The 23,931-nt window shown below is 44.1% G+C and overlaps 9 non-coding genes across 9 annotated transcripts; all 9 read right to left on the bottom strand.

The window, feature by feature from the left end:
- Positions 1-1,998: 1,998 nt before the first annotated feature.
- TRNAP-CGG (transfer RNA proline (anticodon CGG)) lies at positions 1,999-2,070 on the bottom strand. Its single transcript has one exon. It is a non-coding gene; the product is annotated as a tRNA-Pro (tRNA).
- Positions 2,071-4,043: 1,973 nt separating this feature from the next.
- Positions 4,044-4,115, bottom strand: TRNAP-CGG (transfer RNA proline (anticodon CGG)). Its single transcript has one exon. It is a non-coding gene; the product is annotated as a tRNA-Pro (tRNA).
- Positions 4,116-7,435: 3,320 nt separating this feature from the next.
- Positions 7,436-7,507, bottom strand: TRNAP-CGG (transfer RNA proline (anticodon CGG)). The gene has a single exon. It is a non-coding gene; the product is annotated as a tRNA-Pro (tRNA).
- A 398-nt stretch (positions 7,508-7,905) lies between these two features.
- Positions 7,906-7,977, bottom strand: TRNAP-CGG (transfer RNA proline (anticodon CGG)). Its single transcript has one exon. It is a non-coding gene; the product is annotated as a tRNA-Pro (tRNA).
- Positions 7,978-9,792: 1,815 nt separating this feature from the next.
- TRNAP-CGG (transfer RNA proline (anticodon CGG)) lies at positions 9,793-9,864 on the bottom strand. The gene has a single exon. It is a non-coding gene; the product is annotated as a tRNA-Pro (tRNA).
- A 3,320-nt stretch (positions 9,865-13,184) lies between these two features.
- Positions 13,185-13,256, bottom strand: TRNAP-CGG (transfer RNA proline (anticodon CGG)). The gene has a single exon. It is a non-coding gene; the product is annotated as a tRNA-Pro (tRNA).
- An 869-nt stretch (positions 13,257-14,125) lies between these two features.
- On the bottom strand, positions 14,126-14,197 carry TRNAP-CGG (transfer RNA proline (anticodon CGG)). Its single transcript has one exon. It is a non-coding gene; the product is annotated as a tRNA-Pro (tRNA).
- A 582-nt stretch (positions 14,198-14,779) lies between these two features.
- On the bottom strand, positions 14,780-14,851 carry TRNAP-CGG (transfer RNA proline (anticodon CGG)). Its single transcript has one exon. It is a non-coding gene; the product is annotated as a tRNA-Pro (tRNA).
- Positions 14,852-14,935: 84 nt separating this feature from the next.
- On the bottom strand, positions 14,936-15,007 carry TRNAP-CGG (transfer RNA proline (anticodon CGG)). Its single transcript has one exon. It is a non-coding gene; the product is annotated as a tRNA-Pro (tRNA).
- Between the last annotated feature and the right edge of the window lie 8,924 nt (positions 15,008-23,931).

Below are 23,931 nucleotides of genomic sequence, written 5' to 3' on the forward strand. Positions count from 1 at the left end.
GTATCATACCCCTTGACGAACGGAACAGTATGACACTGAAGCATGCTAAACTTATAGGCCTACAATTTTACACTTTTTGTTTAAATAGTCAATTACTTCTGCAAAAACTCGGGTCCGTCCGGGATTTGAACCCGGGACCACTCGCACCCAAAGCGAGTATGATACCCCTAGACCAACGGACCATATGTGTAACTGAAACAAGTTCAACTCGTAAGACTACCCTGTCAATAGTTGCATTTAAATAGTCACTAAATTTCTTCTCCAAAACTCGGGTCCGCCCGGGATTTGAACCCGGGACCACTCGCACCCAAAGCGAGTATCATACCCCTAGACCAACGGAACAGTATTACACTGAAGCATGCTAAACTTATAGGCCTACAATTTTACTATTTGTGTTTAAATAGTCAATTACTTCTGCAAATTCTCGGGTCCGTACGGGATTTGAACCCGGGACCACTCACACCCGAAGCGAGTATCATACCCCTAGACTAACGGAACAGTATGGCACTGAAGCATGCTAAACTCATAGGCCTACAATTTTACTATTTGTGTTTAAATAGTCACTAAATTTCTTCTCCAAAACTCGGTCCGCCCGGGATTTGAACCCGGGACCACTCGCACCCAAAGCGAGTATCATACCCCTAGACGAGCGGAAAAGTATGACACTGAAGCATGCTAAACTTATAGACCTACAATTTTACACTTTTTGTTTAAATAGTCAATTACTTCTGCAAAAACTCGGGGCCGTCCGGGATTTGAACCCGGGACCACTCATACACGAAGCGAGTATCATACCCCTAGACCAACGGAACAGTATGACACTGAAGCATGCTAAATTTATAGGCCTACAATTTTACTATTTGTGTTTAAATAGTCAATTACTTCTGAAAAAACTCGGGTCCGTCCGGGATTTGAACCCGGGACCACTCGCACCCAAAGCGAGTATGATACCCCTAGACCAACGGACCATATGTGTAACTGAAACAAGTTCAACTCGTAAGACTACCCTGTCAATAGTTGCATTTAAATAGTCACTAAATTTCTCCTACAAAACTCGGGTCCGCCCGGGATTTGAACCCGGGACCACTCGCACCCAAAGCGAGTATCATACCCCTAGACGAACGGAACAGTATGACACTGAAGCATGCTAAACTTATAGGCCTACAATTTTACACTTTTTGTTTAAATAGTCAATTACTTCTGCAAAAACTCGGGTCCGTCCGGGATTTGAACCCGGGACCACTCGCACCCAAAGCGAGTATGATACCCCTAGACCAACGGACCATATGTGTAACTGAAACAAGTTCAACTCGTAAGACTACCCTGTCAATAGTTGCATTTAAATAGTCACTAAATTTCTTCTCCAAAACTCGGGTCCGCCCGGGATTTGAACCCGGGACCACTCGCACCCAAAGCGAGTATCATACCCCTAGACCAACGGAACAGTATTACACTGAAGCATGCTAAACTTATAGGCCTACAATTTTACTATTTGTGTTTAAATAGTCAATTACTTCTGCAAATTCTCGGGTCCGTACGGGATTTGAACCCGGGACCACTCACACCCGAAGCGAGTATCATACCCCTAGACTAACGGAACAGTATGGCACTGAAGCATGCTAAACTCATAGGCCTACAATTTTACTATTTGTGTTTAAATAGTCACTAAATTTCTTCTCCAAAACTCGGTCCGCCCGGGATTTGAACCCGGGACCACTCGCACCCAAAGCGAGTATCATACCCCTAGACGAGCGGAAAAGTATGACACTGAAGCATGCTAAACTTATAGACCTACAGTTTTACACTTTTTGTTTAAATAGTCAATTACTTCTGCAAAAACTCGGGTCCGTCCGGGTATTGAACCCGGGACCACTCACACCCGAAGCGAGTATCATACCCCTAGACCAACGGAACAGTATGAAACTGAAGCATGCTAAACTTATAGGCCTACAATTTTACTATTTGTGTTTAAATAGTCAATTACTTCTGCAAAAACTCGGGTCCGTCCGGGATTTGAACCCGGGACCACTCACACCCGAAGCGAGTATCATACCCCTAGACTAACGGAACAGTATGGCACTGAAGCATGCTAAACTCATAGGCCTACAATTTTACTATTTGTGTTTAAATAGTCACTAAATTTCTTCTCCAAAACTCGGTCCGCCCGGGATTTGAACCCGGGACCACTCGCACCCAAAGCGAGTATCATACCCCTAGACGAGCGGAAAAGTATGACACTGAAGCATGCTAAACTTATAGACCTACAATTTTACACTTTTTGTTTAAATAGTCAATTACTTCTGCAAAAACTCGGGGCCGTCCGGGATTTGAACCCGGGACCACTCACACCCAAAGCGAGTATGATACCCCTAGACCAACGGACCATATGTGTAACTGAAACAAGTTCAACTCGTAAGACTACCCTGTCAATAGTTGCATTTAAATAGTCACTAAATTTCTCCTACAAAACTCGGGTCCGCCCGGGATTTGAACCCGGGACCACTCGCACCCAAAGCGAGTATCATACCCCTAGACGAACGGAACAGTATGACACTGAAGCATGCTAAACTTATAGGCCTACAATTTTACACTTTTTGTTTAAATAGTCAATTACTTCTGCAAAAACTCGGGTCCGTCCGGGATTTGAACCCAGGACCACTCGCACCCAAAGCGAGTATGATACCCCTAGACCAACGGACCATATGTGTAACTGAAACAAGTTCAACTCGTAAGACTACCCTGTCAATAGTTGCATTTAAATAGTCACTAAATTTCTTCTCCAAAACTCGGGTCCGCCCGGGATTTGAACCCGGGACCACTCGCACCCAAAGCGAGTATCATATCCCTAGACCAACGGAACAGTATTACACTGAAGCATGCTAAACTTATAGGCCTACAATTTTACTATTTGTGTTTAAATAGTCAATTACTTCTGCAAATTCTCGGGTCCGTACGGGATTTGAACCCGGGACCACTCGCACCCAAAGTGAGTATGATACCCCTAGACCAACGGAACAGTATGACACTGAAGTATGGTAAACTTATAGGCCTACAATTTTACTATTTGTGTTTAAATAGTCAATTACTTCTGCAAAAACTCGGGTCCGTCCGGGATTGGAACCCGGGACCACTCACACCCGAAGCGAGTATCATACCTCTAGACCAACGGAACAGTATGACACTGAAGCATGCTAAACTTAGAGGCCTACAATTTTACTATTTGTGTTTAAATAGTCAATTTCTTCTGCAAAAACTCGGGTCCGACCGGGATTTGAACCCGGAACCACTCGCACTTAAAGCGAGTAAGATATCCCTAGACCAACGGACCATGTATGTAACTGAAACAAGCTCAACTTTTAAGACTACCCTGTCAATAAATGCATTTAAATAGTCACTAAATTTCTTCTGCAAAAACTCGGGTCCGTCCGGGATTTGAACCCAGGACCACTCGCACCCAAAGTGAGTATGATACCCCTAGACCAACGGAACAGTATGACACTGAAGCATGCTAAACTTATAGGCCTACAATTTTACTATTTGTGTTTAAATAGTCAATTACTTCTGCAAATTCTCGGGTCCGTACGGGATTTGAACCCGGGACCACTCACACCCGAAGCGAGTATCATACCCCTAGACTAACGGAACAGTATGGCACTGAAGCATGCTAAACTCATAGGCCTACAATTTTACTATTTGTGTTTAAATAGTCACTAAATTTCTTCTCCAAAACTCGGTCCGCCCGGGATTTGAACCCGGGACCACTCGCACCCAAAGCGAGTATCATACCCCTAGACGAGCGGAAAAGTATGACACTGAAGCATGCTAAACTTATAGACCTACAGTTTTACACTTTTTGTTTAAATAGTCAATTACTTCTGCAAAAACTCGGGTCCGTCCGGGTATTGAACCCGGGACCACTCACACCCGAAGCGAGTATCATACCCCTAGACCAACGGAACAGTATGAAACTGAAGCATGCTAAACTTATAGGCCTACAATTTTACTATTTGTGTTTAAATAGTCAATTACTTCTGCAAAAACTCGGGTCCGTCCGGGATTTGAACCCGGGACCACTCACACCCGAAGCGAGTATCATACCCCTAGACTAACGGAACAGTATGGCACTGAAGCATGCTAAACTCATAGGCCTACAATTTTACTATTTGTGTTTAAATAGTCACTAAATTTCTTCTCCAAAACTCGGTCCGCCCGGGATTTGAACCCGGGACCACTCGCACCCAAAGCGAGTATCATACCCCTAGACGAGCGGAAAAGTATGACACTGAAGCATGCTAAACTTATAGACCTACAATTTTACACTTTTTGTTTAAATAGTCAATTACTTCTGCAAAAACTCGGGGCCGTCCGGGATTTGAACCCGGGACCACTCACACCCAAAGCGAGTATGATACCCCTAGACCAACGGACCATATGTGTAACTGAAACAAGTTCAACTCGTAAGACTACCCTGTCAATAGTTGCATTTAAATAGTCACTAAATTTCTCCTACAAAACTCGGGTCCGCCCGGGATTTGAACCCGGGACCACTCGCACCCAAAGCGAGTATCATACCCCTAGACGAACGGAACAGTATGACACTGAAGCATGCTAAACTTATAGGCCTACAATTTTACACTTTTTGTTTAAATAGTCAATTACTTCTGCAAAAACTCGGGTCCGTCCGGGATTTGAACCCAGGACCACTCGCACCCAAAGCGAGTATGATACCCCTAGACCAACGGACCATATGTGTAACTGAAACAAGTTCAACTCGTAAGACTACCCTGTCAATAGTTGCATTTAAATAGTCACTAAATTTCTTCTCCAAAACTCGGGTCCGCCCGGGATTTGAACCCGGGACCACTCGCACCCAAAGCGAGTATCATATCCCTAGACCAACGGAACAGTATTACACTGAAGCATGCTAAACTTATAGGCCTACAATTTTACTATTTGTGTTTAAATAGTCAATTACTTCTGCAAATTCTCGGGTCCGTACGGGATTTGAACCCGGGACCACTCGCACCCAAAGTGAGTATGATACCCCTAGACCAACGGAACAGTATGACACTGAAGTATGGTAAACTTATAGGCCTACAATTTTACTATTTGTGTTTAAATAGTCAATTACTTCTGCAAAAACTCGGGTCCGTCCGGGATTGGAACCCGGGACCACTCACACCCGAAGCGAGTATCATACCTCTAGACCAACGGAACAGTATGACACTGAAGCATGCTAAACTTAGAGGCCTACAATTTTACTATTTGTGTTTAAATAGTCAATTTCTTCTGCAAAAACTCGGGTCCGACCGGGATTTGAACCCGGAACCACTCGCACTTAAAGCGAGTAAGATATCCCTAGACCAACGGACCATGTATGTAACTGAAACAAGCTCAACTTTTAAGACTACCCTGTCAATAAATGCATTTAAATAGTCACTAAATTTCTTCTGCAAAAACTCGGGTCCGTCCGGGATTTGAACCCAGGACCACTCGCACCCAAAGTGAGTATGATACCCCTAGACCAACGGAACAGTATGACACTGAAGCATGCTAAACTTATAGGCCTACAATTTTACTATTTGTGTTTAAATAGTCAATTACTTCTGCAAAAACTCGGGTCCGTCCGGGATTTGAACCAGGAACCACTCACACCCGAAGCGAGTATCATACCTCTAGACCAACGGAACAGTATGACACTGAAGCATGCTAAACTTATAGGCCTACAATTTTACTATTTGTGTTTAAATAGTCAATTACTTCTGCAAAAACTCGGGTCCGTCCGGGATTTGAACCAGGAACCACTCACACCCGAAGCGAGTATCATACCTCTAGACCAACGGAACAGCATGACACTGAAGCATGTTAAACTTATAGGCCTACAATTTTACTATTTGTGTTTAAATAGTCAATTACTTCTGCAAAAACTCGGGTCCGTCCGGGATTTGAACCAGGAACCACTCCAACCCGAAGCGAGTATCATACCTCTAGACCAACGGAACAGTATGACACTGAAGCATGCTAAACTTATAGGCCTACAATTTTACTATTTGTGTTTAAATAGTCAATTACTTCTGCAAAACTCGGGTCCGTCCGGGATTTGAACCCAGGACCACTAACAACCGAAGCGAGTATCATACCCCTAGACCAACGGAACAGTATGACACTGAAGCATGCTAAATTTATAGGCCTACAATTTTACTATTTGTGTTTAAATAGTCAATTGCTTCTGCAAAAACTCGGGTCCGTCCGGGATTTAAACCCGGGACCACTCGCACCCAAAGCGAGTATGATACCCCTAGACCAACGGACCTTGTGTGTAACTGAAACAGTTTCGGGACCACTCGCACCCAAAGCGAGTATCATACCCCTAGACCAACGGAACAGTATGATACTGAAGCATACTAAACTTATAAGCCTACAATTTTACTATTTGTGTTTAAATAGTCAATTACTTCTGCAAAAACTCGGGGCCGTCCGGGATTTAAACCCGGGACCACTCACACACGAAGCGAGTATCATACCCCTAGACCAACGGAACAGTATGACACTGAAGCATGCTAAATTTATAGGCCTACAATTCTACTATTTGTGTTTAAATAGTCAATTACTTCTGAAAAAACTCGGGTCCGTGCGGGATTTGAACCCGGGACCACTCGCACGCAAAGCGAGTATGATACCCCTAGACCAACGGACCATATGTGTAACTGAAACAAGTTCAACTCGTAAGACTACCCTGTCAATAGTTGCATTTAAATAGTCACTAAATTTCTCCTACAAAACTCGGGTCCGCCCGGGATTTGAACCCGGGACCACTCGCACCCAAAGCGAGTATCATACCCCTAGACCAACGGAACAGTATGACACTGAAGCATACTAAACTTATAGGCCTACAATTTTACTATTTGTGTTTAAATAGTCAATTAATGCTGCAAAAACTCGGGTCCGTCAGGCATTTGAACCCGGGACCGTCCGGCATTTGAACCCGGGACCACTCGCACCCAAAGCGAGTATGATACCCCTAGACCAACGGACCATGTGTGTAACTGAAACAAGTTCAACTCGCAAGACTACCCTGTCAATAGTTGCATATAAACAGTCACTAAATTTCTTCTCTGAAACTCGGGTCGCCCGGGATTTGAACCCGGGACCACTCGCACCCAAAGCGAGTATCATACCCCTAGACCAACGGAACAGTATGACACTGAAGCATGCTAAACTTATAGGCCTACAATTTTACTATTTGTGTTTAAATAGTCAATTACTTCTGCAAAAACTCGGGTCCGTCCGGGTATTGAACCCGGGACCACTCACACCCGAAGCGAGTATCATACCCCTAGACCAACGGAACAGTATGAAGCTGAAGCATGCTAAACTTATAGGCCTACAATTTTACTATTTGTGTTTAAATAGTCAATTACTTCTGCAAAAACTCGGGTCCGTCCGGGATTTGAACCCGGGACCACTCACACCCGAAGCGAGTATCATACCCCTAGACTAACGGAACAGTATGGCACTGAAGCATGCTAAACTCATAGGCCTACAATTTTACTATTTGTGTTTAAATAGTCACTAAATTTCTTCTCCAAAACTCGGTCCGCCCGGGATTTGAACCCGGGACCACTCGCACCCAAAGCGAGTATCATACCCCTAGACGAGCGGAAAAGTATGACACTGAAGCATGCTAAACTTATAGACCTACAATTTTACACTTTTTGTTTAAATAGTCAATTACTTCTGCAAAAACTCGGGGCCGTCCGGGATTTGAACCCGGGACCACTCACACACGAAGCGAGTATCATACCCCTAGACCAACGGAACAGTATGAAACTGAAGCATGCTAAACTTATAGGCCTACAATTTTACTATTTGTGTTTAAATAGTCAATTACTTCTGCAAAAACTCGGGTCCGTCCGGGATTTGAACCCGGGACCACTCACACCCGAAGCGAGTATCATACCCCTAGACTAACGGAACAGTATGGCACTGAAGCATGCTAAACTCATAGGCCTACAATTTTACTATTTGTGTTTAAATAGTCACTAAATTTCTTCTCCAAAACTCGGTCCGCCCGGGATTTGAACCCGGGACCACTCGCACCCAAAGCGAGTATCATACCCCTAGACGAGCGGAAAAGTATGACACTGAAGCATGCTAAACTTATAGACCTACAATTTTACACTTTTTGTTTAAATAGTCAATTACTTCTGCAAAAACTCGGGGCCGTCCGGGATTTGAACCCGGGACCACTCACACCCAAAGCGAGTATGATACCCCTAGACCAACGGACCATATGTGTAACTGAAACAAGTTCAACTCGTAAGACTACCCTGTCAATAGTTGCATTTAAATAGTCACTAAATTTCTCCTACAAAACTCGGGTCCGCCCGGGATTTGAACCCGGGACCACTCGCACCCAAAGCGAGTATCATACCCCTAGACGAACGGAACAGTATGACACTGAAGCATGCTAAACTTATAGGCCTACAATTTTACACTTTTTGTTTAAATAGTCAATTACTTCTGCAAAAACTCGGGTCCGTCCGGGATTTGAACCCAGGACCACTCGCACCCAAAGCGAGTATGATACCCCTAGACCAACGGACCATATGTGTAACTGAAACAAGTTCAACTCGTAAGACTACCCTGTCAATAGTTGCATTTAAATAGTCACTAAATTTCTTCTCCAAAACTCGGGTCCGCCCGGGATTTGAACCCGGGACCACTCGCACCCAAAGCGAGTATCATATCCCTAGACCAACGGAACAGTATTACACTGAAGCATGCTAAACTTATAGGCCTACAATTTTACTATTTGTGTTTAAATAGTCAATTACTTCTGCAAATTCTCGGGTCCGTACGGGATTTGAACCCGGGACCACTCGCACCCAAAGTGAGTATGATACCCCTAGACCAACGGAACAGTATGACACTGAAGTATGGTAAACTTATAGGCCTACAATTTTACTATTTGTGTTTAAATAGTCAATTACTTCTGCAAAAACTCGGGTCCGTCCGGGATTGGAACCCGGGACCACTCACACCCGAAGCGAGTATCATACCTCTAGACCAACGGAACAGTATGACACTGAAGCATGCTAAACTTAGAGGCCTACAATTTTACTATTTGTGTTTAAATAGTCAATTTCTTCTGCAAAAACTCGGGTCCGACCGGGATTTGAACCCGGAACCACTCGCACTTAAAGCGAGTAAGATATCCCTAGACCAACGGACCATGTATGTAACTGAAACAAGCTCAACTTTTAAGACTACCCTGTCAATAAATGCATTTAAATAGTCACTAAATTTCTTCTGCAAAAACTCGGGTCCGTCCGGGATTTGAACCCAGGACCACTCGCACCCAAAGTGAGTATGATACCCCTAGACCAACGGAACAGTATGACACTGAAGCATGCTAAACTTATAGGCCTACAATTTTACTATTTGTGTTTAAATAGTCAATTACTTCTGCAAAAACTCGGGTCCGTCCGGGATTTGAACCAGGAACCACTCACACCCAAAGCGAGTATCATACCCCTAGACGAGCGGAAAAGTATGACACTGAAGCATGCTAAACTTATAGACCTACAATTTTACACTTTTTGTTTAAATAGTCAATTACTTCTGCAAAAACTCGGGGCCGTCCGGGATTTGAACCCGGGACCACTCACACACGAAGCGAGTATCATACCCCTAGACCAACGGAACAGTATGAAACTGAAGCATGCTAAACTTATAGGCCTACAATTTTACTATTTGTGTTTAAATAGTCAATTACTTCTGCAAAAACTCGGGTCCGTCCGGGATTTGAACCCGGGACCACTCACACCCGAAGCGAGTATCATACCCCTAGACTAACGGAACAGTATGGCACTGAAGCATGCTAAACTCATAGGCCTACAATTTTACTATTTGTGTTTAAATAGTCACTAAATTTCTTCTCCAAAACTCGGTCCGCCCGGGATTTGAACCCGGGACCACTCGCACCCAAAGCGAGTATCATACCCCTAGACGAGCGGAAAAGTATGACACTGAAGCATGCTAAACTTATAGACCTACAATTTTACACTTTTTGTTTAAATAGTCAATTACTTCTGCAAAAACTCGGGGCCGTCCGGGATTTGAACCCGGGACCACTCACACCCAAAGCGAGTATGATACCCCTAGACCAACGGACCATATGTGTAACTGAAACAAGTTCAACTCGTAAGACTACCCTGTCAATAGTTGCATTTAAATAGTCACTAAATTTCTCCTACAAAACTCGGGTCCGCCCGGGATTTGAACCCGGGACCACTCGCACCCAAAGCGAGTATCATACCCCTAGACGAACGGAACAGTATGACACTGAAGCATGCTAAACTTATAGGCCTACAATTTTACACTTTTTGTTTAAATAGTCAATTACTTCTGCAAAAACTCGGGTCCGTCCGGGATTTGAACCCAGGACCACTCGCACCCAAAGCGAGTATGATACCCCTAGACCAACGGACCATATGTGTAACTGAAACAAGTTCAACTCGTAAGACTACCCTGTCAATAGTTGCATTTAAATAGTCACTAAATTTCTTCTCCAAAACTCGGGTCCGCCCGGGATTTGAACCCGGGACCACTCGCACCCAAAGCGAGTATCATATCCCTAGACCAACGGAACAGTATTACACTGAAGCATGCTAAACTTATAGGCCTACAATTTTACTATTTGTGTTTAAATAGTCAATTACTTCTGCAAATTCTCGGGTCCGTACGGGATTTGAACCCGGGACCACTCGCACCCAAAGTGAGTATGATACCCCTAGACCAACGGAACAGTATGACACTGAAGTATGGTAAACTTATAGGCCTACAATTTTACTATTTGTGTTTAAATAGTCAATTACTTCTGCAAAAACTCGGGTCCGTCCGGGATTGGAACCCGGGACCACTCACACCCGAAGCGAGTATCATACCTCTAGACCAACGGAACAGTATGACACTGAAGCATGCTAAACTTAGAGGCCTACAATTTTACTATTTGTGTTTAAATAGTCAATTTCTTCTGCAAAAACTCGGGTCCGACCGGGATTTGAACCCGGAACCACTCGCACTTAAAGCGAGTAAGATATCCCTAGACCAACGGACCATGTATGTAACTGAAACAAGCTCAACTTTTAAGACTACCCTGTCAATAAATGCATTTAAATAGTCACTAAATTTCTTCTGCAAAAACTCGGGTCCGTCCGGGATTTGAACCCAGGACCACTCGCACCCAAAGTGAGTATGATACCCCTAGACCAACGGAACAGTATGACACTGAAGCATGCTAAACTTATAGGCCTACAATTTTACTATTTGTGTTTAAATAGTCAATTACTTCTGCAAAAACTCGGGTCCGTCCGGGATTTGAACCAGGAACCACTCACACCCGAAGCGAGTATCATACCTCTAGACCAACGGAACAGTATGACACTGAAGCATGCTAAACTTATAGGCCTACAATTTTACTATTTGTGTTTAAATAGTCAATTACTTCTGCAAAAACTCGGGTCCGTCCGGGATTTGAACCAGGAACCACTCACACCCGAAGCGAGTATCATACCTCTAGACCAACGGAACAGCATGACACTGAAGCATGTTAAACTTATAGGCCTACAATTTTACTATTTGTGTTTAAATAGTCAATTACTTCTGCAAAAACTCGGGTCCGTCCGGGATTTGAACCAGGAACCACTCCAACCCGAAGCGAGTATCATACCTCTAGACCAACGGAACAGTATGACACTGAAGCATGCTAAACTTATAGGCCTACAATTTTACTATTTGTGTTTAAATAGTCAATTACTTCTGCAAAACTCGGGTCCGTCCGGGATTTGAACCCAGGACCACTAACAACCGAAGCGAGTATCATACCCCTAGACCAACGGAACAGTATGACACTGAAGCATGCTAAATTTATAGGCCTACAATTTTACTATTTGTGTTTAAATAGTCAATTGCTTCTGCAAAAACTCGGGTCCGTCCGGGATTTAAACCCGGGACCACTCGCACCCAAAGCGAGTATGATACCCCTAGACCAACGGACCTTGTGTGTAACTGAAACAGTTTCGGGACCACTCGCACCCAAAGCGAGTATCATACCCCTAGACCAACGGAACAGTATGATACTGAAGCATACTAAACTTATAAGCCTACAATTTTACTATTTGTGTTTAAATAGTCAATTACTTCTGCAAAAACTCGGGGCCGTCCGGGATTTAAACCCGGGACCACTCACACACGAAGCGAGTATCATACCCCTAGACCAACGGAACAGTATGACACTGAAGCATGCTAAATTTATAGGCCTACAATTCTACTATTTGTGTTTAAATAGTCAATTACTTCTGAAAAAACTCGGGTCCGTGCGGGATTTGAACCCGGGACCACTCGCACGCAAAGCGAGTATGATACCCCTAGACCAACGGACCATATGTGTAACTGAAACAAGTTCAACTCGTAAGACTACCCTGTCAATAGTTGCATTTAAATAGTCACTAAATTTCTCCTACAAAACTCGGGTCCGCCCGGGATTTGAACCCGGGACCACTCGCACCCAAAGCGAGTATCATACCCCTAGACCAACGGAACAGTATGACACTGAAGCATACTAAACTTATAGGCCTACAATTTTACTATTTGTGTTTAAATAGTCAATTAATGCTGCAAAAACTCGGGTCCGTCAGGCATTTGAACCCGGGACCGTCCGGCATTTGAACCCGGGACCACTCGCACCCAAAGCGAGTATGATACCCCTAGACCAACGGACCATGTGTGTAACTGAAACAAGTTCAACTCGCAAGACTACCCTGTCAATAGTTGCATATAAACAGTCACTAAATTTCTTCTCTGAAACTCGGGTCGCCCGGGATTTGAACCCGGGACCACTCGCACCCAAAGCGAGTATCATACCCCTAGACCAACGGAACAGTATGACACTGAAGCATGCTAAACTTATAGGCCTACAATTTTACTATTTGTGTTTAAATAGTCAATTACTTCTGCAAAAACTCGGGTCCGTCCGGGTATTGAACCCGGGACCACTCACACCCGAAGCGAGTATCATACCCCTAGACCAACGGAACAGTATGAAGCTGAAGCATGCTAAACTTATAGGCCTACAATTTTACTATTTGTGTTTAAATAGTCAATTACTTCTGCAAAAACTCGGGTCCGTCCGGGATTTGAACCCGGGACCACTCACACCCGAAGCGAGTATCATACCCCTAGACTAACGGAACAGTATGGCACTGAAGCATGCTAAACTCATAGGCCTACAATTTTACTATTTGTGTTTAAATAGTCACTAAATTTCTTCTCCAAAACTCGGTCCGCCCGGGATTTGAACCCGGGACCACTCGCACCCAAAGCGAGTATCATACCCCTAGACGAGCGGAAAAGTATGACACTGAAGCATGCTAAACTTATAGACCTACAATTTTACACTTTTTGTTTAAATAGTCAATTACTTCTGCAAAAACTCGGGGCCGTCCGGGATTTGAACCCGGGACCACTCACACACGAAGCGAGTATCATACCCCTAGACCAACGGAACAGTATGACACTGAAGCATGCTAAATTTATAGGCCTACAATTTTACTATTTGTGTTTAAATAGTCAATTACTTCTGAAAAAGCTCGGGTCCGTCCGGGATTTGAACCCGGGACCACTCGCACCCAAAGCGAGTATGATACCCCTAGACCAACGGACCATGTGTGTAACTGAAACAAGTTCAACTCGCAAGACTACCCTGTCAATAGTTGCATATAAATAGTCACTAAATTTCTTCTCTGAAACTCGGGTCGCCCGGGATTTGAACCCGGGACCACTCGCACCCAAAGCGAGTATCATACCCCTAGACCAACGGAACAGTATGACACTGAAGCATGCTAAACTTATAGGCCTACAATTTTACTATTTGTGTTTAAATAGTCAATTACTTCTGCAAAAACTCGGGTCCGTCCGGGTATTGAACCCGGGACCACTCACACCCGAAGCGAGTATCATACCCCTAGACCAACGGAACAGTATGAAACTGAAGCATGCTAAACTTATAGGACTACAATTTTACTATTTGTGTTTAAATAGTCAATTACTTCTGCAAAAACTCGGGTCCGTCCGGGATTTGAACCCGGGACCACTCACACCCGAAGCGAGTATCATACCCCTAGACCAACGGACCATATGTGTAACTGAAACAAGTTCAACTCGTAAGACTACCCTGTCAATAGTTGCATTTAAATAGTCACTAAATTTCTCCTACAAAACTCGGGTCCGCCCGGGATTTGAACCCGGGACCACTCGCACCCAAAGCGAGTATCATACCCCTAGACCAACGGAACAGTATGACACTGAAGCATACTAAACTTATAGGCCTACAATTTTACTATTTGTGTTTAAATAGTCAATTACTTCTGCAAAAACTCGGGTCCGTCCGGCATTTGAACCCGGGACCGTCCGGCATTTGAACCCGGGACCACTCGCACCCAAAGCGAGTATGATACCCCTAGACCAACGGACCATGTGTGTAACTGAAACAAGTTCAACTCGCAAGACTACCCTGTCAATAGTTGCATATAAACAGTCACTAAATTTCTTCTCTGAAACTCGGGTCGCCCGGGATTTGAACCCGGGACCACTCGCACCCAAAGCGAGTATCATACCCCTAGACCAACGGAACAGTATGACACTGAAGCATGCTAAACTTATAGGCCTACAATTTTACTATTTGTGTTTAAATAGTCAATTACTTCTGCAAAAACTCGGTTCCGTCCGGGTATTGAACCCGGGACCACTCACACCCGAAGCGAGTATCATACCCCTAGACCAACGGAACAGTATGAAGCTGAAGCATGCTAAACTTATAGGCCTACAATTTTACTATTTGTGTTTAAATAGTCAATTACTTCTGCAAAAACTCGGGTCCGTCCGGGATTTGAACCCGGGACCACTCACACCCGAAGCGAGTATCATACCCCTAGACTAACGGAACAGTATGGCACTGAAGCATGCTAAACTCATAGGCCTACAATTTTACTATTTGTGTTTAAATAGTCACTAAATTTCTTCTCCAAAACTCGGTCCGCCCGGGATTTGAACCCGGGACCACTCGCACCCAAAGCGAGTATCATACCCTTAGACGAGCGGAAAAGTATGACACTGAAGCATGCTAAACTTATAGACCTACAATTTTACACTTTTTGTTTAAATAGTCAATTACTTCTGCAAAAACTCGGGGCCGTCCGGGATTTGAACCCGGGACCACTCACACACGAAGCGAGTATCATACCCCTAGACCAACGGAACAGTATGACACTGAAGCATGCTAAATTTATAGGCCTACAATTTTACTATTTGTGTTTAAATAGTCAATTACTTCTGAAAAAGCTCGGGTCCGTCCGGGATTTGAACCCGGGACCACTCGCACCCAAAGCGAGTATGATACCCCTAGACCAACGGACCATGTGTGTAACTGAAACAAGTTCAACTCGCAAGACTACCCTGTCAATAGTTGCATATAAATAGTCACTAAATTTCTTCTCTGAAACTCGGGTCGCCCGGGATTTGAACCCGGGACCACTCGCACCCAAAGTGAGTATCATACCCCTAGACCAACGGAACAGTATGACACTGAAGCATGCTAAACTTATAGGCCTACAATTTTACTATTTGTGTTTAAATAGTCAATTACTTCTGCAAAAACTCGGGTCCGTCCGGGTATTGAACCCGGGACCACTCACACCCGAAGCGAGTATCATACCCCTAGACCAACGGAACAGTATGAAACTGAAGCATGCTAAACTTATAGGCCTACAATTTTACTATTTGTGTTTAAATAGTCAATTACTTCTGCAAAAACTCGGGTCCGTCCGGAATTTGAACCCGGGACAACTCACACCCGAAGCGAGTATCATACCCCTAGACTAACGGAACAGTATGACACTGAAGCATGCTAAATTTATAGGCCTACAATTTTACTATTTGTGTTTAAATAGTCAATTACTTCTGAAAAAACTCGGGTCCGTCCGGGATTTGAACCCGGGACCACTCGCACCCAAAGCGAGTATGATACCCCTAGACCAACGGACCATATGTGTAACTGAAACAAGTTCAACTCGTAAGACTACCCTGTCAATAGTTGCATTTAAATAGTCGCTAAATTTCTCCTACAAAACTCGGGTCCGCCCGGGATTTGAACCCGGGACCACTCGCACCCAAAGCGAGTATCATACCCCTAGACGAACGGAACAGTATGACACTGAAGCATGCTAAACTTATAGGCCTACAATTTTACACTTTTTGTTTAAATAGTCAATTACTTCTGCAAAAACTCGGGTCCGTCCGGGATTTGAACCCGGGACCACTCGCACCCAAAGCGAGTATGATACCCGTAGACCAACGGACCATATGTGTAACTGAAACAAGTTCAACTCGTAAGACTACCCTGTCAATAGTTGCATTTAAATAGTCACTAAATTTCTTCTCCAAAACTCGGGTCCGCCCGGGATTTGAACCCGGGACCACTCGCACCCAAAGCGAGTATCATACCCCTAGACCAACGGAACAGTATTACACTGAAGCATGCTAAACTTATAGGCCTACAATTTTACTTTTTGTGTTTAAATAGTCAATTACTTCTGCAAATTCTCGGGTCCGTACGGGATTTGAACCCGGGACCACTCGCACCCAAAGTGAGCATGATACCCCTAGACCAACGGAACAGTATGACACTGAAGTATGGTAAACTTATAGGCCTACAATTTTATTATTTGTGTTTAAATAGTCAATTACTTCTGCAAAAACTCGGGTCCGTCCGGGATTTGAACCCTGGACCACTCGCACTCAAAGTGAGTATGATACCCCTAGACCAACGGAACAGCATGACACTGAAGCATGGTAAACTTATAGGCCTACAATTTTACTATTTGTGTTTAAATAGTCAATTACTTCTGCAAAAACTCGGGTCCGTCCGGGATTTGAACCAGGAACCACTCACACCCGAAGCGAGTATCATACCTCTAGACCAACGGAACAGTATGACACTGCAGCATGCTAAACTTATAGGCCTACAATTTTACTATTTGTGTTTAAATAGTCAATTACTTCTGCAAAAACTCGGGTCCGTCCGGGATTTGAACCCAGGACCACTCGCACCCAAAGTGAGTATGATACCCCTAGACCAACGGAACAGTATGACACTGAAGCATGCTAAACTTATAGGCCTACAATTTTACTATTTGTGTTTAAATAGTCAATTACTTCTGCAAAAACTCGGGTCCGTCCGGGATTTGAACCCGGGACCACTAACAACCGAAGCGAGTATCATACCCCTAGACCAACGGAACAGTATGACACTGAAGCATGCTAAATTTATAGGCCTACAATTTTACTATTTGTGTTTAAATAGTCAATTGCTTCTGCAAAAACTCGGGTCCGTCCGGGATTTAAACCCGGGACCACTCGCACTCAAAGTGAGTATGATACCCCTAGACCAACGGAACAGCATGACACTGAAGCATGGTAAACTTATAGGCCTACAATTTTACTATTTGTGTTTAAATAGTCAATTACTTCTGCAAAAACTCGGGTCCGTCCGGGATTTGAACCAGGAACCACTCACACCCGAAGCGAGTATCATACCTCTAGACCAACGGAACAGTATGACACTGAAGCATGCTAAACTTATAGGCCTACAATTTTACTATTTGTGTTTAAATAGTCAATTACTTCTGCAAAACTCGGGTCCGTCCGGGATTTGAACCCGGGACCACTAACAACCGAAGCGAGTATCATACCCCTAGACCAACGGAACAGTATGACACTGAAGCATGCTAAATTTATAGGCCTACAATTTTACTATTTGTGTTTAAATAGTCAATTGCTTCTGCAAAAACTCGGGTCCGTCCGGGATTTAAACCCGGGACCACTCGCACCCAAAGCGAGTATGATACCCCTAGACCAACAGACCTTGTGTGTAACTGAAACAGTTTCGGGACCACTCGCACCCAAAGCGAGTATCATACCCCTAGACCAACGGAACAGTATGATACTGAAGCATACTAAACTTATAGGCCTACAATTTTACTATTTGTGTTTAAATAGTCAATTACTTCTGCAAAAACTCGGGGCCGTCCGGGATTTGAACCCGGGACCACTCACACACGAAGCGAGTATCATACCCCTAGACCAACGGAACAGTATGACACTGAAGCATGCTAAATTTATAGGCCTACAATTCTACTATTTGTGTTTAAATAGTCAATTACTTCTGAAAAAACTCGGGTCCGTGCGGGATTTGAACCCGGGACCACTCGCACGCAAAGCGAGTATGATACCCCTAGACCAACGGACCATATGTGTAACTGAAACAAGTTCAACTCGTAAGACTACCCTGTCAATAGTTGCATTTAAATAGTCACTAAATTTCTCCTACAAAACTCGGGTCCGCCCGGGATTTGAACCCGGGACCACTCGCACCCAAAGCGAGTATCATACCCCTAGACCAACGGAACAGTATGACACTGAAGCATACTAAACTTATAGGCCTACAATTTTACTATTTGTGTTTAAATAGTCAATTACTTCTGCAAAAACTCGGGTCCGTCCGGCATTTGAACCCGGGACCACTCGCACCCAAAGCGAGTATGATACCCCTAGACCAACGGACCATGTGTGTAACTGAAACAAGTTCAACTCGCAAGACTACCCTGTCAATAGTTGCATATAAATAGTCACTAAATTTCTTCTCTGAAACTCGGGTCGCCCGGGATTTGAACCCGGGACCACTCGCACCCAAAGTGAGTATCATACCCCTAGACCAACGGAACAGTATGACACTGAAGCATGCTAAACTTATAGGCCTACAATTTTACTATTTGTGTTTAAATAGTCAATTACTTCTGCAAAAACTCGGGTCCGTCCGGGTATTGAACCCGGGACCACTCACACCCGAAGCGAGTATCATACCCCTAGACCAACGGAACAGTATGAAACTGAAGCATGCTAAACTTATAGGCCTACAATTTTACTATTTGTGTTTAAATAGTCAATTACTTCTGCAAAAACTCGGGTCCGTCCGGAATTTGAACCCGGGACAACTCACACCCGAAGCGAGTATCATACCCCTAGACTAACGGAACAGTATGGCACTGAAGCATGCTAAACTCATAGGCCTACAATTTTACTATTTGTGTTTAAATAGTCACTAAATTTCTTCTCCAAAACTCGGTCCGCCCGGGATTTGAACCCGGGACCACTCGCACCCAAAGCGAGTATCATACCCCTAGACGAGCGGAAAAGTATGACACTGAAGCATGCTAAACTTATAGACCTACAAATTTACACTTTTTGTTTAAATAGTCAATTACTTCTGCAAAAACTCGGGGCCGTCCGGGATTTGAACCCGGGACCACTCACACACGAAGCGAGTATCATACCCCTAGACCAACGGAACAGTATGACACTGAAGCATGCTAAATTTATAGGCCTACAATTTTACTATTTGTGTTTAAATAGTCAATTACTTCTGAAAAAACTCGGGTCCGTCCGGGATTTGAACCCGGGACCACTCGCACCCAAAGCGAGTATGATACCCCTAGACCAACGGACCATATGTGTAACTGAAACAAGTTCAACTCGTAAGACTACCCTGTCAATAGTTGCATTTAAATAGTCGCTAAATTTCTCCTACAAAACTCGGGTCCGCCCGGGATTTGAACCCGGGACCACTCGCACCCAAAGCGAGTATCATACCCCTAGACGAACGGAACAGTATGACACTGAAGCATGCTAAACTTATAGGCCTACAATTTTACACTTTTTGTTTAAATAGTCAATTACTTCTGCAAAAACTCGGGTCCGTCCGGGATTTGAACCCGGGACCACTCGCACCCAAAGCGAGTATGATACCCCTAGACCAACGGACCATATGTGTAACTGAAACAAGTTCAACTCGTAAGACTACCCTGTCAATAGTTGCATTTAAATAGTCACTAAATTTCTTCTCCAAAACTCGGGTCCGCCCGGGATTTGAACCCGGGACCACTCGCACCCAAAGCGAGTATCATACCCCTAGACCAACGGAACAGTATTACACTGAAGCATGCTAAACTTATAGGCCTACAATTTTACTATTTGTGTTTAAATAGTCAATTACTTCTGCAAATTCTCGGGTCCGTACGGGATTTGAACCCGGGACCACTCGCACCCAAAGTGAGCATGATACCCCTAGACCAACGGAACAGTATGACACTGAAGTATGGTAAACTTATAGGCCTACAATTTTATTATTTGTGTTTAAATAGTCAATTACTTCTGCAAAAACTCGGGTCCGTCCGGGATTTGAACCCTGGACCACTCGCACTCAAAGTGAGTATGATACCCCTAGACCAACGGAACAGCATGACACTGAAGCATGGTAAACTTATAGGCCTACAATTTTACTATTTGTGTTTAAATAGTCAATTACTTCTGCAAAAACTCGGGTCCGTCCGGGATTTGAACCAGGAACCACTCACACCCGAAGCGAGTATCATACCTCTAGACCAACGGAACAGTATGACACTGCAGCATGCTAAACTTATAGGCCTACAATTTTACTATTTGTGTTTAAATAGTCAATTACTTCTGCAAAAACTCGGGTCCGACCGGGATTTGAACCCGGAACCACTTGCACTTAAAGCGAGTAAGATATCCCTAGACCAACGGACCATGTTTGTAACTGAAACAAGCTCAACTTTTAAGACTACCCTGTCAATAAATGCATTTAAATAGTCACTAAATTTCTTCTGCAAAAACTCGGGTCCGTCCGGGATTTGAACCCAGGACCACTCGCACCCAAAGTGAGTATGATACCCCTAGACCAACGGAACAGTATGACACTGAAGCATGCTAAACTTATAGGCCTACAATTTTACTATTTGTGTTTAAATAGTCAATTACTTCTGCAAAAACTCGGGTCCGTCCGGGATTTGAACCCGGGACCACTAACAACCGAAGCGAGTATCATACCCCTAGACCAACGGAACAGTATGACACTGAAGCATGCTAAATTTATAGGCCTACAATTTTACTATTTGTGTTTAAATAGTCAATTGCTTCTGCAAAAACTCGGGTCCGTCCGGGATTTAAACCCGGGACCACTCGCACTCAAAGTGAGTATGATACCCCTAGACCAACGGAACAGCATGACACTGAAGCATGGTAAACTTATAGGCCTACAATTTTACTATTTGTGTTTAAATAGTCAATTACTTCTGCAAAAACTCGGGTCCGTCCGGGATTTGAACCAGGAACCACTCACACCCGAAGCGAGTATCATACCTCTAGACCAACGGAACAGTATGACACTGAAGCATGCTAAACTTATAGGCCTACAATTTTACTATTTGTGTTTAAATAGTCAATTACTTCTGCAAAACTCGGGTCCGTCCGGGATTTGAACCCGGGACCACTAACAACCGAAGCGAGTATCATACCCCTAGACCAACGGAACAGTATGACACTGAAGCATGCTAAATTTATAGGCCTACAATTTTACTATTTGTGTTTAAATAGTCAATTGCTTCTGCAAAAACTCGGGTCCGTCCGGGATTTAAACCCGGGACCACTCGCACTCAAAGTGAGTATGATACCCCTAGACCAACGGAACAGCATGACACTGAAGCATGGTAAACTTATAGGCCTACAATTTTACTATTTGTGTTTAAATAGTCAATTACTTCTGCAAAAACTCGGGTCCGTCCGGGATTTGAACCAGGAACCACTCACACCCGAAGCGAGTATCATACCTCTAGACCAACGGAACAGTATGACACTGAAGCATGCTAAATTTATAGGCCTACAATTTTACTATTTGTGTTTAAATAGTCAATTGCTTCTGCAAAAACTCGGGTCCGTCCGGGATTTAAACCCGGGACCACTCGCACCCAAAGCGAGTATGATACCCCTAGACCAACAGACCTTGTGTGTAACTGAAACAGTTTCGGGACCACTCGCACCCAAAGCGAGTATCATACCCCTAGACCAACGGAACAGTATGATACTGAAGCATACTAAACTTATAGGCCTACAATTTTACTATTTGTGTTTAAATAGTCAATTACTTCTGCAAAAACTCGGGGCCGTCCGGGATTTGAACCCGGGACCACTCACACACGAAGCGAGTATCATACCCCTAGACCAACGGAACAGTATGACACTGAAGCATGCTAAATTTATAGGCCTACAATTCTACTATTTGTGTTTAAATAGTCAATTACTTCTGAAAAAACTCGGGTCCGTGCGGGATTTGAACCCGGGACCACTCGCACGCAAAGCGAGTATGATACCCCTAGACCAACGGACCATATGTGTAACTGAAACAAGTTCAACTCGTAAGACTACCCTGTCAATAGTTGCATTTAAATAGTCACTAAATTTCTCCTACAAAACTCGGGTCCGCCCGGGATTTGAACCCGGGACCACTCGCACCCAAAGCGAGTATCATACCCCTAGACCAACGGAACAGTATGACACTGAAGCATACTAAACTTATAGGCCTACAATTTTACTATTTGTGTTTAAATAGTCAATTACTTCTGCAAAAACTCGGGTCCGTCCGGCATTTGAACCCGGGACCACTCGCACCCAAAGCGAGTATGATACCCCTAGACCAACGGACCATGTGTGTAACTGAAACAAGTTCAACTCGCAAGACTACCCTGTCAATAGTTGCATATAAATAGTCACTAAATTTCTTCTCTGAAACTCGGGTCGCCCGGGATTTGAACCCGGGACCACTCGCACCCAAAGCGAGTATCATACCCCTAGACCAACGGAACAGTATGACACTGAAGCATGCTAAACTTATAGGCCTACAATTTTACTATTTGTGTTTAAATAGTCAATTACTTCTGCAAAAACTCGGGTCCGTCCGGGTATTGAACCCGGGACCACACACACCCGAAGCGAGTATCATACCCCTAGACCAACGGAACAGTATGAAACTGAAGCATGCTAAACTTATAGGCCTACAATTTTACTATTTGTGTTTAAATAGTCAATTACTTCTGCAAAAACTCGGGTCCGTCCGGGATTTGAACCCGGGACCACTCACACCCGAAGGGAGTATCATACCCCTAGACTAACGGAACAGTATGGCACTGAAGCATGCTAAACTCATAGGCCTACAATTTTACTATTTGTGTTTAAATAGTCACTAAATTTCTTCTCCAAAACTCGGTCCGCCCGGGATTTGAACCCGGGACCACTCGCACCCAAAGCGAGTATCATACCCCTAGACGAGCGGAAAAGTATGACACTGAAGCATGCTAAACTTATAGACCTACAATTTTACACTTTTTGTTTAAATAGTCAATTACTTCTGCAAAAACTCGGGGCCGTCCGGGATTTGAACCCGGGACCACTCGCACCCAAAGCGAGTATCATACCCCTAGACCAACGGAACAGTATGACACTGAAGCATACTAAACTTATAGGCCTACAATTTTACTATTTGTGTTTAAATAGTCAATTACTTCTGCAAAAACTCGGGTCCGTCCGGCATTTGAACCCGGGACCACTCGCACCCAAAGCGAGTATGATACCCCTAGACCAACGGACCATGTGTGTAACTGAAACAAGTTCAACTCGTAAGACTACCCTGTCAATAGTTGCATATAAATAGTCACTAAATTTCTTCTCCGAAACTCGGGTCCGTCCGGGATTTGAACCCGGGACCACTAACAACCGAAGCGAGTATCATACCCCTAGACGAACGGAACAGTATGACACTGAAGCATGCTAAACTTATAGGCCTACAATTTTACACTTTTTGTTTAAATAGTCAATTACTTCTGCAAAAACTCGGGTCCGTCCGGGATTTGAACCCGGGACCACTCGCACCCAAAGCGAGTATGATACCCCTAGACCAACGGA

Source organism: Phalangium opilio, unplaced genomic scaffold (genome assembly GCF_054372755.1).
Source record: "Phalangium opilio isolate 3A_F unplaced genomic scaffold, DU_Popi_V2 ptg000240l_1, whole genome shotgun sequence".
In the NCBI taxonomy this organism is placed as follows: domain Eukaryota; kingdom Metazoa; phylum Arthropoda; class Arachnida; order Opiliones; family Phalangiidae; genus Phalangium; species Phalangium opilio.